Raw genomic sequence first — 16,134 nt, forward strand, 5'->3', positions numbered from 1 at the left:
ATGGCGTCACGCCAGGCACAAAAATGGCCATATGTCTGGAGACTGGTCCCACGCCCAAAGAGCCAGCAGGGAAAACTATGCCTTGTTCTAAAGCTCTTTGGGAACCGCTTGCGTAGCCCCACACACCTGGGGGCTGCAGGCTTTCCTGCTGCCTTCAGCCTCAAAAGAAACCTTTCGCCATTGGCGCCCCGCCAGGCCCAAAAATGGCCATATGTCTGAAGATTGGTCCCACGCCCAAAGAGCCAGCAGGGAAAACTATGCCTTGTTCTAAAGCTCTTTGGGAACCGCTTGCGTAGCCCCACACACCTGGGGGCTGCAGGCTTTCCTGCTGCCTTCAGCCTCAAAACCACCCTTTCCCACTTGGCGCCATGCCAGGCACAAAAATGGCCATATGTCTGGAGTTTGGTCCCACGCCCAAAGAGCCAGCAGGGAAAACTATGCCTTGTTCTAAAGCTCTTTGGGAACCTCTTGCGTAGCCCCACACACCTGGGGGCTGCAGGCTTTCCTGCTGCCTTCAGCCTCAAAACCACCCTTTCCCACTTGGCCCCGCACCAGGTCCAAAAATGGCCATATGTCTGGAGACTGGTCCCTTTCCCAAAGAGCCAGCAGGGAAAACTATGCCTTGTTCTAAAGCTCTTTGGGAACCGCTTGCGTAGCCCCACACACCTGGGGGCTGCAGGCTTTCCTGCTGCCTTCAGCCTCAAAACCACCCTTTCCCACATGGCACTCCGCCAGGCACAAAAATGGCCATATGTCTGGAAGTTGGTCCCACTCCCAAAGAGCCAGCAGGGAAAACTATGCCCTGTTCTAAAGCTCTTTGGGAACCGCTTGCGTAGCCCCACACACCTGGGGGCTGCAGGCTTTCCTGCTGACTTCAGCCTCAAAACCACCCTTTCCCACTTGGTGCCTCTCCAGGCCCAAATTGGCCATATATCTGGAGACTGGTCCCTTTCCCAAGCAGCCAGCAGGGAAAACTATGCCTTGTTCTAAAGCTCTTTGGGAACCGCTTGCGTAGCCCCACAGACCTGGGGGCTGCAGGCTTTCCTGCTGCCTTCAGCCTCAAAACCACCCTTTCCCACTTGGCGCCGTGCCAGGCACAAAAATGGCCATATATCTGGAGATTGGTTCCACGCCCAAAGAGCCAGCAGGGAAAAGTATGCCTTGTTCTAAAGCTCTTTGGGAACCGCTTGCGTAGCCCCAGAGACGTGGGGGCTGCAGGCTTTCCTGCTGCCTTCAGCCTCAAAACCACCCTTTCCCACATGGCGCCGTGCCAGGCACAAAAATGGCCATATATCTGGAGATTGGTTCCACGCCCAAAGAGCCAGCAGGGAAAACTATGCCTTGTTCTAAAGCTCTTTGGGAACCGCTTGCGTAGCCCCACACACCTGGGGGCTGCAGGCTTTCCTGGTGCCTTCAGCCTCAAAACAACCCTTTCCAACTTGGCCCCGCGCCAGGCCCAAAAATGGCCATATGTCTGGAGACTGGTCCCACGCCCAAAGAGCCAGCAGGGAAAACTATGCCTTGTTCTAAAGCTCTTTGGGAACCGCTTGCGTAGCCCCACACACCTGCGGGCTGCAGGCTTTCCTGCTGCCTTCAGACTCAAAACCACCCTTTCCCACATGGCACTCCGCCAGGCACAAAAATGGCCATATGTCTGGAGACTGGTCCCACGCCCAAAGAGCCAGCAGGGAAAACTATGCCTTGTTCTAAAGCTCTTTGGGAACCACTTGCGTAGCCCCACACACCTGGGGGCTGCAGGCTTTCCTGCTCTCTTCATCCTCAAAATCACCCTTTCCCACTTGGTGCCATGCCAGGCCCAAAAATGGCCATATGTCTGGAGACTGGTCCCACGCCCAAAGAGCCAGCAGGGAAAACTATGCCTTGTTCTAAAGCTCTTTGGGAACCGCTTGCGTAGCCCCACACACCTGGGGGCTGCAGGCTTTCCTGCTGCCTTCAGCCTCAAAACCACCCTTTCCCACTTGGCGCTGCGCCAGGCCCAAAAATGGCCATATGTCTGGAGACTGGTCCCATGCCCAAAGAGCCAGCAGGGAAAACTATGCCTTGTTCTAAAGCTCTTTGGGAACGGCTTGCGTAGCCCCACACACCTGGGGGCTGCAGGCTTTCCTGCTGCCTTCAACCTCAAAAGCACACCCTTTTCCACATGGCGTCACGCCAGGCACAAAAATGGCCATATGTCTGGAGACTGGTCCCACGCCCAAAGAGCCAGCAGGGAAAACTATGCCTTGTTCTAAAGATCTTTGGGAACCGCTTGCGTAGCCCCACACACCTGGGGGCTGCAGGCTTTCCTGCTGCCTTCAGCCTCAAAAGAAACCTTTCGCCATTGGCGCCCCGCCAGGCCCAAAAATGGCCATATGTCTGAAGATTGGTCCCACGCCCAAAGAGCCAGCAGGGAAAACTATGCCTTGTTCTAAAGCTCTTTGGGAACCGCTTGCGTAGCCCCACACACCTGCGGGCTGCAGGCTTTCCTGCTGCCTTCAGACTCAAAACCACCCTTTCCCACTTGGCGCTGCGGCAGGCACAAAAATGGCCATATATCTGGAGACTGGTCCCACGCCCAAAGAGCCAGCAGGGAAAACTATGCCTTGTTCTAAACCTCTTTGGGAACCGCTTGCGTAGCCCCACACACCTGGGGGCTGCAGGCTTTCCTGCTGCCTTCAGCCTCAAAACCACCCTTTCCCACTTGGCGCTCCGCCAGGATCAAAAATGGCCATATGTCTGGAGACTGGTCCCATGCCCAAAGAGCCAGCAGGGAAAACTATGCCTTGTTCTAAAGCTCTTTGGGAACGGCTTGCGTAGCCCCACAGAAACGGGGGGCTGCAGGCTTTTCTCGCGCTTTCAGCCTCAAAACCACCCTTTCCCACTTGGCATCGCGCCAGGCCCAAAAATGGCCATATATCTGGAGTTTGGTCCCACGCCCAAAGAGCCAGCAGGGAATACTATGCCTTGTTCTAAAGCTCTTTGGGAACCTCTTGCATAGCCCCACACACCTGGGGGCTGCAGGCTTTCCTGCTCCCTTCAGCCTCAAAAGAACCCTTTCCCACTTGGCTCCGCGCCAGGCACAAAAATGGCCATATGTCTGGAGACTGGTCCCACGCCCAAAGAGCCAGCAGGGATAACTATGCCTTGTTCTAAAGCTCTTTGGGAACCGCTTGCGTAGCCCCACAGACCTGGGGGCTGCAGGCTTTCCTGCTGCCTTCAGCCTCAAAACCACCCTTTCCCACTTGGCGCCGCGCCAGGCCCAAAAATGGCCATATGTCTGGAGACTGGTCCCAAGCGCAAAGAGCCAGCAGGGAAAATTATGCCTTGTTCTAAAGCTCTTTGGGAACCGCTTGCGTAGCCCCACACACCTGGGGGCTGCAGGCTTTCCTGCTGCCTTCAGCCTCAAAACCACCCTTTCCCACTTGGCCCCGCGCCAGGCACAAAAATGGCCAGATATCTGGAGACTGGTCCCACGCCCAAAGAGCCAGCAGGGAAAACTATGCCTTGTTCTAAAGCTCTTTGGGAACCGCTTGCGTAGCCCTACAGACCTGCGGGCTGCAGGCTTTCCTGCTGCCTTCAACGCCAGAAGCACCCTTTTCCACATGGCGTCACGCCAGGCACAAAAATGACCATATGTCTGGAGGTTGGTCCCACGCCCAAAGAGCCAGCAGGGAAAACTATGCCTTGTTCTAAAGCTCTTTGGGAACCGCTTGCGTAGCCCCACAGACCTGGGGGCTGCAGGCTTTCCTGCTGCCTTCAGCCTCAAAACCACCCTTTCCCACTTGGCGCCGCGCCAGGCCCAAAAATGGCCATATGTCTGGAGACTGGTCCCAAGCGCAAAGAGCCAGCAGGGAAAATTATGCCTTGTTCTAAAGCTCTTTGGGAACCGCTTGCGTAGCCCCACACACCTGGGGGCTGCAGGCTTTCCTGCTGCCTTCAGCCTCAAAACCACCCTTTCCCACTTGGCCCCGCGCCAGGCACAAAAATGGCCAGATATCTGGAGACTGGTCCCACGCCCAAAGAGCCAGCAGGGAAAACTATGCCTTCTTCTAAAGCTCTTTGGGAACCTCTTGCGTAGCCCCACACACCTGGGGGCTGCAGGCTTTCCTGCTGCCTTCAGACTCAAAACAACCCTTTCCCACTTGGCCCCGCGCCAGGCACAAAAATGGCCAGATATCTGGAGACTGGTCCCACGCCCAAAGAGCCAGCAGGGAAAACTATGCCTTGTTCTAAAGCTCTTTGGGAACGGCTTGCGTAGCCCCACACACCTGGGGGCTGCAGGCTTTCCTGCTGCCTTCAGACTCAAAACAACCCTTTCCCACTTGGCCCCGCGCCAGGCCCAAAAATGGCCATATATCTGGAGACTGGTCCCACGCCCAAAGAGCCAGCAGGGAAAACTATGCCTTGTTCTAAAGCTCTTTGGGAACGGCTTGCGTAGCCCCACACACCTGGGGGCTGCAGGCTTTCCTGCTGCCTTCAGACTCAAAACCACCCTTTCCCACTTGGCGCTGCGTCAGGCCCAAAAATGGCCATATATCTGGAGACTGGTCCCACGCCCAAAGAGCCAGCAGGGAAAACTATGCCTTGTTCTAAAGCTCTTTGGGAACCGCTTGCATGGCCCCACAGGCCTGCGGGCTGCCGGCTTTCCTGCTGCCTTCAAACTCAGAAGCACCCTTTTCCACATGGCGTCACGCCAGGCACAAAAATGGCCATGTGTCTGGAGGTTGGTCCCACGCCCAAAGAGCCAGCAGGGAAAACTATGCCTTGTTCTAAACCTCTTTGGGAACCGCTTGCGTAGCCCCACACACCTGGGGGCTGCAGGCTTTCCTGCTGCCTTCAGCCTCAAAACCACCCTTTCCCACTTGGCCCCGCGCCAGGCACAAAAATGGCCAGATATCTGGAGACTGGTCCCACGCCCAAAGAGCCAGCAGGGAAAACTATGCCTTGTTCTAAAGCTCTTTGGGAACCGCTTGCGTAGCCCTACAGACCTGCGGGCTGCAGGCTTTCCTGCTGCCTTCAACGCCAGAAGCACCCTTTTCCACATGGCGTCACGCCAGGCACAAAAATGACCATATGTCTGGAGGTTGGTCCCACGCCCAAAGAGCCAGCAGGGAAAACTATGCCTTGTTCTAAAGCTCTTTGGGAACCGCTTGCGTAGCCCCACAGACCTGGGGGCTGCAGGCTTTCCTGCTGCCTTCAGCCTCAAAACCACCCTTTCCCACTTGGCGCCGCGCCAGGCCCAAAAATGGCCATATGTCTGGAGACTGGTCCCAAGCGCAAAGAGCCAGCAGGGAAAATTATGCCTTGTTCTAAAGCTCTTTGGGAACCGCTTGCGTAGCCCCACACACCTGGGGGCTGCAGGCTTTCCTGCTGCCTTCAGCCTCAAAACCACCCTTTCCCACTTGGCCCCGCGCCAGGCACAAAAATGGCCAGATATCTGGAGACTGGTCCCACGCCCAAAGAGCCAGCAGGGAAAACTATGCCTTCTTCTAAAGCTCTTTGGGAACCTCTTGCGTAGCCCCACACACCTGGGGGCTGCAGGCTTTCCTGCTGCCTTCAGACTCAAAACAACCCTTTCCCACTTGGCCCCGCGCCAGGCACAAAAATGGCCAGATATCTGGAGACTGGTCCCACGCCCAAAGAGCCAGCAGGGAAAACTATGCCTTGTTCTAAAGCTCTTTGGGAACGGCTTGCGTAGCCCCACACACCTGGGGGCTGCAGGCTTTCCTGCTGCCTTCAGACTCAAAACCACCCTTTCCCACATGGCCCCGCGCCAGGCCCAAAAATGGCCATATATCTGGAGACTGGTCCCACGCCCAAAGAGCCAGCAGGGAAAACTATGCCTTGTTCTAAAGCTCTTTGGGAACCGCTTGCATGGCCCCACAGGCCTGCGGGCTGCCGGCTTTCCTGCTGCCTTCAAACTCAGAAGCACCCTTTTCCACATGGCGTCACGCCAGGCACAAAAATGGCCATGTGTCTGGAGGTTGGTCCCACGCCCAAAGAGCCAGCAGGGAAAACTATGCCTTGTTCTAAACCTCTTTGGGAACCGCTTGCGTAGCCCCACAGACCTGGGGGCTGCAGGCTTTCCTGCTGCCTTCAGCCTCAAAACCACCCTTTCCCACTTGGCGCCGCGCCAGGCCCAAAAATGGCCATATGTCTGGAGACTGGTCCCAAGCGCAAAGAGGCAGCAGGGAAAATTATGCCTTGTTCTAAAGCTCTTTGGGAACCGCTTGCGTAGCCCCACACACCTGGGGGCTGCAGGCTTTCCTGCTGCCTTCAGCGTCAAAACCACCCTTTTCCACATGGTGCCACGCCAGGCACAAAAATGGCCAGATATCTGGAGACTGGTCCCACGCCCAAAGAGCCAGCAGGGAAAACTATGCCTTGTTCTAAAGCTCTTTGGGAACCGCTTGCGTAGCCCTACAGACCTGCGGGCTGCAGGCTTTCCTGCTGCCTTCAACGCCAGAAGCACCCTTTTCCACATGGCGTCACGCCAGGCACAAAAATGGCCATATGTCTGGAGGTTGGTCCCACGCCCAAAGAGCCAGCAGGGAAAACTATGCCTTGTTCTAAAGCTCTTTGGGAACCGCTTGCGTAGCCCCACACACCTGCGGGCTGCAGGCTTTCCTGCTGCCTTCAGCCTCAAAACCACCCTTTCCCACTTGGCGCCGCGCCAGGCCCAAAAATGGCCATATGTCTGGAGACTGGTCCCAAGCGCAAAGAGCCAGCAGGGAAAATTATGCCTTGTTCTAAAGCTATTTGGGAACCGCTTGCGTAGCCCCACACACCTGGGGGCTGCAGGCTTTCCTGCTGCCTTCAGCCTCAAAACCACCCTTTCCCACTTGGCCCCGCGCCAGGCACAAAAATGGCCAGATATCTGGAGACTGGTCCCACGCCCAAAGAGCCAGCAGGGAAAACTATGCCTTCTTCTAAAGCTCTTTGGGAACCTCTTGCGTAGCCCCACACACCTGGGGGCTGCAGGCTTTCCTGCTGCCTTCAGACTCAAAACAACCCTTTCCCACTTGGCCCCGCGCCAGGCACAAAAATGGCCATATATCTGGAGACTGGTCCCACGCCCAAAGAGCCAGCATGGAAAACTATGCCTTGTTCTAAAGCTCTTTGGGAACGGCTTGCGTAGCCCCACACACCTGGGGGCTGCAGGCTTTCCTGCTGCCTTCAGACTCAAAACAACCCTTTCCCACTTGGCCCCGCGCCAGGCACAAAAATGGCCATATATCTGGAGACTGGTCCCACGCCCAAAGAGCCAGCAGGGAAAACTATGCCTTGTTCTAAAGCTCTTTGGGAACGGCTTGCGTAGCCCCACACACCTGGGGGCTGCAGGCTTTCCTGCTGCCTTCAGACTCAAAACCACCCTTTCCCACTTGGCGCTGCGCCAGGCCCAAAAATGGCCATATATCTGGAGACTGGTCCCACGCCCAAAGAGCCAGCAGGGAAAACTATGCCTTGTTCTAAAGCTCTTTGGGAACCGCTTGCATGGCCCCACAGGCCTGCGGGCTGCCGGCTTTCCTGCTGCCTTCAAACTCAGAAGCACCCTTTTCCACATGGCGTCACGCCAGGCACAAAAATGGCCATATGTCTGGAGGTTGGTCCCACGCCCAAAGAGCCAGCAGGGAAAACTATGCCTTGTTCTAAACCTCTTTGGGAACCGCTTGCGTAGCCCCACAGACCTGGGGGCTGCAGGCTTTCCTGCTGCCTTCAGCCTCAAAACCACCCTTTCCCACTTGGCGCCGCGCCAGGCCCAAAAATGGCCATATGTCTGGAGACTGGTCCCAAGCGCAAAGAGGCAGCAGGGAAAATTATGCCTTGTTCTAAAGCTCTTTGGGAACCGCTTGCGTAGCCCCACAGACCTGGGGGCTGCAGGCTTTCCTGCTGCCTTCAGCGTCAAAACCACCCTTTCCCACTTGGCCCCGCGCCAGGCACAAAAATGGCCAGATATCTGGAGACTGGTCCCACGCCCAAAGAGCCAGCAGGGAAAACTATGCCTTGTTCTAAAGCTCTTTGGGAACCGCTTGCGTAGCCCCACACACCTGGGGGCTGCAGGCTTTCCTGCTGCCTTCAGACTCAAAACCACCCTTTCCCACTTGGCCCCGCGCCAGGCACAAAAATGGCCATATATCTGGAGACTGGTCCCACGCCCAAAGAGCCAGCAGGGAAAACTATGCCTTGTTCTAAAGCTCTTTGGGAACCGCTTGCGTAGCCCCACACACCTGGGGGCTGCAGGCTTTCCTGCTGCCTTCAGACTCAAAACCTCCCTTTCCCACTTGGCGCTGCGCCAGGCCCAAAAATGGCCATATGTCTGGAGGTTGGTCCCATGCCCAAAGAGCCAGCAGGGAAAACTATGCCTTGTTCTAAAGCTCTTTGGGAACCACTTGCGTAGCCCCACAGACATGGGGGCTGCAGGCTTTCCTGCTGCCTTCAGACTCAAAACGACCCTTTCCCACTTGGCCCCGCCAGGCACAAAAATAGCCATATGTCTGGAGACTGGTCCCTTTCCCAAAGAGCCAGCAGGGAAAACTATGCCTTGTTCTAAAGCTCTTTGGGAACCGCTTGCGTGGCCCAACAGACCTGCGGGCTGCAGGCTTTCCTGCTGCCTTCAGCGTCAAAACCACCCTTTCCCACTTGGCGTCACGCCAGGCACAAAAATGGCCATATGTCTGGAGGTTGGTCCCACGCCCAAAGAGCCAGCAGGGAAAACTATGCCTTGCTCTAAAGCTCTTTGGGAACCGTTTGCGTAGCCCCACACACTGGGGGCTGCAGGCTTTCCTGCTCTCTTCAGCCTCAAAAGCACCCTTTCCCACTTGGCGCCGCGCCAGGCCAAAAAATGGCCATATGTCTGGAGACTGGTCCCACGCCCAAACAGCCAGCAGGGAAAACTATGCCTTGTTCTAAAGCTATTTGGGAACCGCTTGCGTGGCCCCACAGACCTGCGGGCTGCCGGCTTTCCTGCTGCCTTCAAACTCAGAAGCACCCTTTTCCACATGGCGTCACGCCAGGCACAAAAATGGCCATATGTCTGGAGGTTGGTCCCACGCCCAAAGAGCCAGCAGGGAAAACTATGCCTTGTTCTAAACCTCTTTGGGAACCGCTTGCGTAGCCCCACAGACCTGGGGGCTGCAGGCTTTCCTGCTGCCTTCAGCCTCAAAACCACCCTTTCCCACTTGGCGCCGCGCCAGGCCCAAAAATGGCCATATGTCTGGAGACTGGTCCCAAGCGCAAAGAGGCAGCAGGGAAAATTATGCCTTGTTCTAAAGCTCTTTGGGAACCGCTTGCGTAGCCCGACACACCTGCGGGCTGCAGGCTTTCCTGCTGCCTTCAGCGTCAAAACCACCCTTTCCCACTTGGCCCCGCGCCAGGCACAAAAATGGCCAGATATCTGGAGACTGGTCCCACGCCCAAAGAGCCAGCAGGGAAAACTATGCCTTGTTCTAAAGCTCTTTGGGAACCGCTTGCGTAGCCCCACACACCTGGGGGCTGCAGGCTTTCCTGCTGCCTTCAGACTCAAAACCACCCTTTCCCACTTGGCCCCGCGCCAGGCACAAAAATGGCCATATATCTGGAGACTGGTCCCACGCCCAAAGAGCCAGCAGGGAAAACTATGCCTTGTTCTAAAGCTCTTTGGGAACCGCTTGCGTAGCCCCACACACCTGGGGGCTGCAGGCTTTCCTGCTGCCTTCAGACTCAAAACCTCCCTTTCCCACTTGGCGCTGCGCCAGGCCCAAAAATGGCCATATGTCTGGAGGTTGGTCCCATGCCCAAAGAGCCAGCAGGGAAAACTATGCCTTGTTCTAAAGCTCTTTGGGAACCACTTGCGTAGCCCCACAGACATGGGGGCTGCAGGCTTTCCTGCTGCCTTCAGACTCAAAACGACCCTTTCCCACTTGGCCCCGCCAGGCACAAAAATAGCCATATGTCTGGAGACTGGTCCCTTTCCCAAAGAGCCAGCAGGGAAAACTATGCCTTGTTCTAAAGCTCTTTGGGAACCGCTTGCGTGGCCCAACAGACCTGCGGGCTGCAGGCTTTCCTGCTGCCTTCAGACTCAAAACCACCCTTTCCCACTTGGCGTCACGCCAGGCACAAAAATGGCCATATGTCTGGAGGTTGGTCCCACGCCCAAAGAGCCAGCAGGGAAAACTATGCCTTGCTCTAAAGCTCTTTGGGAACCGTTTGCGTAGCCCCACACACTGGGGGCTGCAGGCTTTCCTGCTCTCTTCAGCCTCAAAAGCACCCTTTCCCACTTGGCGCCGCGCCAGGCCCAAAAATGGCCATATGTCTGGAGACTGGTCCCACGCCCAAACAGCCAGCAGGGAAAACTATGCCTTGTTCTAAAGCTATTTGGGAACCGCTTGCGTGGCCCCACAGACCTGCGGGCTGCCGGCTTTCCTGCTGCCTTCAAACTCAGAAGCACCCTTTTCCACATGGCGTCACGCCAGGCACAAAAATGGCCATATGTCTGGAGGTTGGTCCCACGCCCAAAGAGCCAGCAGGGAAAACTATGCCTTGTTCTAAACCTCTTTGGGAACCGCTTGCGTAGCCCCACAGACCTGGGGGCTGCAGGCTTTCCTGCTGCCTTCAGCCTCAAAACCACCCTTTCCCACTTGGCGCCGCGCCAGGCCCAAAAATGGCCATATGTCTGGAGACTGGTCCCAAGCGCAAAGAGGCAGCAGGGAAAATTATGCCTTGTTCTAAAGCTCTTTGGGAACCGCTTGCGTAGCCCGACACACCTGCGGGCTGCAGGCTTTCCTGCTGCCTTCAGCGTCAAAACCACCCTTTCCCACTTGGCCCCGCGCCAGGCACAAAAATGGCCAGATATCTGGAGACTGGTCCCACGCCCAAAGAGCCAGCAGGGAAAACTATGCCTTGTTCTAAAGCTCTTTGGGAACCGCTTGCGTAGCCCCACACACCTGGGGGCTGCAGGCTTTCCTGCTGCCTTCAGACTCAAAACCACCCTTTCCCACTTGGCCCCGCGCCAGGCACAAAAATGGCCATATATCTGGAGACTGGTCCCACGCCCAAAGAGCCAGCAGGGAAAACTATGCCTTGTTCTAAAGCTCTTTGGGAACCGCTTGCGTAGCCCCACACACCTGGGGGCTGCAGGCTTTCCTGCTGCCTTCAGACTCAAAACCACCCTTTCCCACTTGGCGCTGCGCCAGGCCCAAAAATGGCCATATGTCTGGAGGTTGGTCCCACGCCCAAAGAGCCAGCAGGGAAAACTATGCCTTGTTCTAAAGCTCTTTGGGAACCACTTGCGTAGCCCCACAGACATGGGGGCTGCAGGCTTTCCTGCTGCCTTCAGACTCAAAACGACCCTTTCCCACTTGGCCCCGCCAGGCACAAAAATAGCCATATGTCTGGAGACTGGTCCCTTTCCCAAAGAGCCAGCAGGGAAAACTATGCCTTGTTCTAAAGCTCTTTGGGAACCGCTTGCGTGGCCCAACAGACCTGCGGGCTGCAGGCTTTCCTGCTGCCTTCAGCGTCAAAACCACCCTTTCCCACTTGGCGTCACGCCAGGCACAAAAATGGCCATATGTCTGGAGGTTGGTCCCACACCCAAAGAGCCAGCAGGGAAAACTATGCCTTGCTCTAAAGCTCTTTGGGAACCGTTTGCGTAGCCCCACACACCTGGGGGCTGCAGGCTTTCCTGCTCTCTTCAGCCTCAAAAGCACCCTTTCCCACTTGGCGCCGCGCCAGGCCAAAAAATGGCCATATGTCTGGAGACTGGTCCCACGCCCAAAGAGCCAGCAGGGAAAACTATGCCTTGTTCTAAAGCTCTTTGGGAACCGCTTGAGTAGCCCCACAGACCTGGGGGCTGCAGGCTTTCCTGCTGCCTTCAGCCTCAAAACCACCCTTTCCCACATGGCGTCACGCCAGGCACAAAAATGGCCATATGTCTGGAGACTGGTCCCACGCCCAAAGAGCCAGCAGGGAAAACTATGCCTTGTTCTAAAGCTCTTTGGGAACCGCTTGCGTAGCCCAACACACCTGGGGGCTGCAGGCTTTCCTGCTGCCTTCAGCCTCAAAACCACCCTTTTCCACATGGCGTCACGCCAGGCACAAAAATGGCCATATGTCTGGAGGTTGGTCCCACGCCCAAAGAGCCAGCAGGGAAAATTATGCCTTGTTCTAAAGGTCTTTGGGAACCGCTTGCGTAGCCCCACACACCTGGGGGCTGCAGGCTTTCCTGCTGCCTTCAGACTCAAAACGACCCTTTGCCACTTGGCGCTGCGCCAGGCACAAAAATGGCCATATGTCTGGAGACTGGTCCCTTTCCCAAAGAGCCAGCAGGGAAAACTATGCCTTGTTCTAAAGCTCTTTGGAACCGCTTGCGTAGCCCAACACACCTGGGGGCTGCAGGCTTTCCTGCTGCCTTCAGCCTCAAAACCACCCTTTCCCACATGGCGTCACGCCAGGCACAAAAATGGCCATATGTCTGGAGGTTGGTCCCACGCCCAAAGAGCCAGCAGGGAAAACTATGCCTTGCTCTAAAGCTCTTTGGGAACCGTTTGCGTAGCCCCTCACAACTGGGGGCTGCAGGCTTTCCTGCTGCCTTCAGCCTCAAAACAACCCTTTTCCACATGGCGTCAGCCAGGCACAAAAATGGCCATATGTCTGGAGACTGGTCCCACGCCCAAAGAGCCAGCAGGGAAAACTATGCCTTGTTCTAAAGCTCTTTGGGAACTGCTTGCGTAGCCCCACAGAAACGGGGGGCTGCAGGCTTTTCTCGCGCTTTCAGCCTCAAAACCACCCTTTCCCACTTGGCATCGCGCCAGGCCCAAAAATGGCCATATATCTGGAGTTTGGTCCCACGCCCAAAGAGCCAGCAGGGAAAACTATGCCTTGTTCTAAAGCTCTTTGGGAACCTCTTGCGTAGCCCCACACACCTGGGGGCTGCAGGCTTTCCTGCTCCCTTCAGCCTCAAAAGAACCCTTTCCCACTTGGCTCCGCGCCAGGCACAAAAATGGCCATATGTCTGGAGACTGGTCCCACGCCCAAAGAGCCAGCAGGGATAACTATGCCTTGTTCTAAAGCTCTTTGGGAACCGCTTGCGTGGCCCCACAGACCTGCGGGCTGCAGGCTTTCCTGCTGCCTTCAACCTCAGAAGCACCCTTTTCCACATGGTGTCACGCCAGGCACAAAAATGGCCATATGTCTGGAGGTTGGTGCCACGCCCAAAGAGCCAGCAGGGAAAACTATGCCTTGTTCTAAAGCTCTTTGGGAACCGCTTGCGTAGCCCCACAGACCTGGGGGCTGCAGGCTTTCCTGCTCCCTTCAGCCTCAAAACCACCCTTTCCCACTTGGCGCCGCGCCAGGCACAAAAATGGCCATATGTCTGGAGACTGGTCCCAAGCGCAAAGAGCCAGCAGGGAAAATTATGCCTTGTTCTAAAGCTCTTTGGGAACCGCTTGCGTAGCCCCACACACCTGGGGGCTGCAGGCTTTCCTGCTGCCTTCAGCCTCAAAACCACCCTTTCCCACTTGGCCCCGCGCCAGGCACAAAAATGGCCAGATATCTGGAGACTGGTCCCACGCCCAAAGAGCCAGCAGGGAAAACTATGCCTTGTTCTAAAGCTCTTTGGGAAATGCTTGCGTAGCCCCACACACCTGGGGGCTGCAGGATTTCCTGCTGCCTTCAGCCTCAAAACCACCCTTTCCCACATGGCGCCACGCCAGGCACAAAAATGGCCATATGTCTGGAGTTTGGTCCCACGCCCAAAGAGCCAGCAGGGAAAACTATGCGTTGTTCTAAAGCTCTTTGGGAACGGCTTGCGTAGCCCCACACACCTGTAGGCTGCACGCTTTCCTGCTGCCTTCAGTCTCAAAACCACCCTTTTCCACATGGCGTCACGCCAGGCACAAAAATGGCCATATGTCTGGAGGTTGGTCCCACGCCCAAAGAGCCAGCAGGGAAAACTATGCCTTGTTCTAAAGCTCTTTGGGAACCGCTTGCGTAGCCCCTCACAACTGGGGGCTGCAGGCTTTCCTGCTGCCTTCAGCCTCAAAACAACCCTTTTCCACATGGCGTCAGCCAGGCACAAAAATGGCCATATGTCTGGAGACTGATCCCACGCCCAAAGAGCCAGCAGGGAAAACTATGCCTTGTTCTAAAGCTCTTTGGGAACTGCTTGCGTAGCCCCACAGAAACGGGGGGCTGCAGTCTTTTCTCGCGCTTTCAGCCTCAAAACCACCCTTTCCCACTTGGCATCGCGCCAGGCCCAAAAATGGCCATATATCTGGAGTTTGGTCCCACGCCCAAAGAGCCAGCAGGGAAAACTATGCCTTGTTCTAAAGCTCTTTGGGAACCTCTTGCGTAGCCCCACACACCTGGGGGCTGCAGGCTTTCCTGCTCCCTTCAGCCTCAAAAGAACCCTTTCCCACTTGGCTCCGCGCCAGGCACAAAAATGGCCATATGTCTGGAGACTGGTCCCACGCCCAAAGAGCCAGCAGGGATAACTATGCCTTGTTCTAAAGCTCTTTGGGAACCGCTTGCGTGGCCCCACAGACCTGCGGGCTGCAGGCTTTCCTGCTGCCTTCAACCTCAGAAGCACCCTTTTCCACATGGTGTCACGCCAGGCACAAAAATGGCCATATGTCTGGAGGTTGGTGCCACGCCCAAAGAGCCAGCAGGGAAAACTATGCCTTGTTCTAAAGCTCTTTGGGAACCGCTTGCGTAGCCCCACAGACCTGGGGGCTGCAGGCTTTCCTGCTCCCTTCAGCCTCAAAACCACCCTTTCCCACTTGGCGCCGCGCCAGGCCCAAAAATGGCCATATGTCTGGAGACTGGTCCCAAGCGCAAAGAGCCAGCAGGGAAAATTATGCCTTGTTCTAAAGCTCTTTGGGAACCGCTTGCGTAGCCCCACACACCTGGGGGCTGCAGGCTTTCCTGCTGCCTTCAGCCTCAAAACCACCCTTTCCCACTTGGCCCCGCGTCAGGCACAAAAATGGCCAGATATCTGGAGACTGGTCCCACGGCCAAAGAGCCAGCAGGGAAAACTATGCCTTGTTCTAAAGCTCTTTGGGAAATGCTTGCGTAGCCCCACACACCTGGGGGCTGCAGGCTTTCCTGCTGCCTTCAGCCTCAAAACCACCCTTTCCCACATGGCGCCACGCCAGGCACAAAAATGGCCATATGTCTGGAGTTTGGTCCCACGCCCAAAGAGCCAGCAGGGAAAACTATGCCTTGTTCTAAAGCTCTTTGGGAACCGCTTGCGTGGCCCCACAGACCTGCGGGCTGCCGGCTTTCCTGCTGCCTTCAACCTCAGAAGCACCCTTTTCCACATGGCGTCACGCCAGACACAAAAATGGCCATATGTCTGGAGACTGGTCCCACGCCCAAAGAGCCAGCAGGGAAAACTATGCCTTGTTTTAAAGCTCTTTGGGAACGGCTTGCGTAGCCCCACACACCTGTAGGCTGCACGCTTTCCTGCTGCCTTCAGTCTCAAAACCACCCTTTTCCACATGGCGTCACGCCAGGCACAAAAATGGCCATATGTCTGGAGGTTGGTCCCACGCCCAAAGAGCCAGCAGGGAAAACTATGCCTTGTTCTAAAGCTCTTTGGGAACCGCTTGCGTAGCCCCTCACAACTGGGGGCTGCAGGCTTTCCTGCTGCCTTCAGCCTCAAAACAACCCTTTTCCACATGGCGTCAGCCAGGCACAAAAATGGCCATATGTCTGGAGACTGATCCCACGCCCAAAGAGCCAGCAGGGAAAACTATGCCTTGTTCTAAAGCTCTTTGGGAACTGCTTGCGTAGCCCCACAGAAACGGGGGGCTGCAGGCTTTTCTCGCGCTTTCAGCCTCAAAACCACCCTTTCCCACTTGGCATCGCGCCAGGCCCAAAAATGGCCATATATCTGGAGTTTGGTCCCACGCCCAAAGAGCCAGCAGGGAAAACTATGCCTTGTTCTAAAGCTCTTTGGGAACCTCTTGCGTAGCCCCACACACCTGGGGGCTGCAGGCTTTCCTGCTCCCTTCAGCCTCAAAAGAACCCTTTCCCACTTGGCTCCGCGCCAGGCACAAAAATGGCCATATGTCTGGAGACTGGTCCCACGCCCAAAGAGCCAGCAGGGATAACTATGCCTTGTTCTAAAGCTCTTTGGGAACCGCTTGCGTGGCCCCA

This window comes from Chroicocephalus ridibundus, chromosome 3 (genome assembly GCF_963924245.1).
Source record: "Chroicocephalus ridibundus chromosome 3, bChrRid1.1, whole genome shotgun sequence".
Classification (NCBI taxonomy): Eukaryota; Metazoa; Chordata; class Aves; order Charadriiformes; family Laridae; genus Chroicocephalus; species Chroicocephalus ridibundus.